Source organism: Cyprinodon variegatus, unplaced genomic scaffold, assembly GCF_000732505.1.
Source record: "Cyprinodon variegatus isolate N-32 unplaced genomic scaffold, C_variegatus-1.0 Scaffold724, whole genome shotgun sequence".
Lineage (NCBI taxonomy): Eukaryota > Metazoa > Chordata > Actinopteri > Cyprinodontiformes > Cyprinodontidae > Cyprinodon > Cyprinodon variegatus.
Window position 1 is genome coordinate 250,783 of NW_015151177.1, and position 2,505 is coordinate 253,287.

Consider the following 2,505-nt stretch of genomic DNA (forward strand, 5'->3'; position numbering starts at 1 on the left):
TATATATATATATATATATAGTATATACATAGTATATATATGAACATTGCATTTAAATGGTAACTTTGCTCTTCACTGATTTTAAAGTGGAGCTCAATCCTGAGTAATAATGACTTAGAGATTGTTGTCTATAATATTCATTGTAAGGGGGGAGCAGTGATTATGTCCATTCTATATAAGAACATCTATGCAAGTTAAAGTGTTTGTCAGCCACAGTCCCCTGCAGGATTTCTGCTGAAGCTTTCCACCAGATACTTCCTCAATAATTATCAGCAGTTTTAGAGTTGAAATACAGGACAGATCTGAAAGATTTACTGGATAGTAAGTGCATAATGTAGAGTTTGCTTAGACAGAGTGTCTGGCTGTTCTAATTTTAGATGATCCGGTAACATTCATTTTGAAATCTTTATCAAGGGTTAAAACCATTGCCTTTTTAAAACTGAGGATTTTTAAATAATGGAATCATGGTAATGTTTTATTTTATAAAATCAATTGATCAAAAATAGCTACGTGTATCATAGTTTTTGAAGCATAATTATCAATATAAATGATTTAATACACAAATGAGAAATAATAAATTTTCATGTTTCTTATGCTAGGCTGCAAAGTGCTACAGGCAAGAAGGTCCTGGGTTTGATTCCAGGGGTTTTTCTGCATGTAGTTTGTATGTTCTCAACACGCATGTGTGGGTACTCTCTGGGTATCTCCGGCTTGCCCAAAAAACCAATGACTGATCGGTTAAATGGCGTCTCTTAAATTACCTTCAGGTGTGATCTACTGTATGGCTGCTTGGTCGTGTATCTCTGAGTTGCTCTGCGATGGACTGGCAACCTGTCCAGAGTTCACACCTCCTTTTACCAACAGAAAGGTGCAGATAGCCACCTGCCCCGACTCTGACAGATAAGCAGTATAAAATGGACTGATTGATGTTTCCTAAGCTAAAGTTGTAAAGTTGACCATGAAATAATTTAAACTGGAATTTGATTAAGATTTTAGGAGTTTACCTGCTAAGCCCCTGGAATCTCATATATGTCATGCTTGCTTATCTAATCTATGTTTTAAGTCAAATGATGACAAATGGACATTAATTGAACAAATTGCACTTTTAGTCCAGAGTAATATTATTACAAAATGTACTAATAGAAATGATTCCTTTCAAATGAAAATAGTAGATAGTGGCAGTAAATAATAGCAGTTCATTTACATTAGTTTGACCTGATAGAGGCAATAAAACTCTCTTTGAGGTGTTTGATGTCAGTGTAAAGTCTAATCCCTCACATAAAGTTAAAGGAACTGTTTATGTTTTATTTTTAATTATTTAGCTCATTCACTTTATCATTCAATATGCTGTTTCTAATGAAACCAGAATACTTGCTTTGGCTCAACACTGCCACCTGTTGACAGATATGTTACTAACAGGCCTGAGTTAAAGTCACTGTGTATTATTTGCAGATTTTCTCAAACCTTTAGTTTTAGTATTATTATTATTAATAATAAAATATCACAGGCGTCAATACAGACTTTTAGATAGCTTTTCTGAAAATGTTTCAACACCTATTCAGGAGTTTATCTAGTTTTCAGATTCTTCTTGTTTGGTTTTTAGAGTTGTCTACATATCTGCTCTCAAAAATTACAGATTAATATGTAAGTCTATGTAATCTACATTAAATTATGAAAAATATTGATGTTGGTTGTTTCCAGATGAGAAAAACATTTTATTTTGTTTCATTATTTGGAGCAGTGCTGCAGCCTTATGCTGAGCCTTTGCATTCTTAATTAAGTAACCACATAAGTAGTTAAATCTTTAAATAATAAACTTTATGGGTTTAATTGTCTTAATTGTGAATGAAACCTAAAAAGAAATCCAGGGTTAATTTGATCATCCCCAGGCTATGTAACTGCATCACAAACACACAACAACCCTCTTTCATTTATTACACCTATTGTACAGCTTGGAATTTCTTCACACATTTTACTTCCAAATGTTGAAATCAGAACAAAAATTTAACAGAAAGAAACAAAAAAAACATAAAATTGAAAATATTTTAGTGTCATGATCTACTGAGAAGTCATGTCATTTTGGTTAGGAAAGAATACTCTTTTTAACACCTTGCCCTGTTTTTTCTTAATATCATTGCAAACATACTAATTTAGTATTACAGACATACTGACTATTTTATGTATATAAAGAACATTTACATTTACTTGATGAAATCATCCTATGGTTTAATGCAGTTTGCTTCAATTTAAAGATTTCTGAAAAAGTGTTAAAGGATAATATAATACTGGATATTATAATATGTTTGCAAAGTGGCTCAATTTGCAGCTTTGTTATTTTGCAGCAAGAAGGTTGTGAGTTTGAATCCCGCCCTGGGTTTTTTTCCCCATAAACTTTGCACTTTCACAATCCTAAAACTTCAGATTGAATGGTGTCGCTTAATGGGCCTAAGGTGTGAGCGTGTGTGCATGGTTGTGTGTCCCACCAATAGTCCGCTGGCAGAAGAA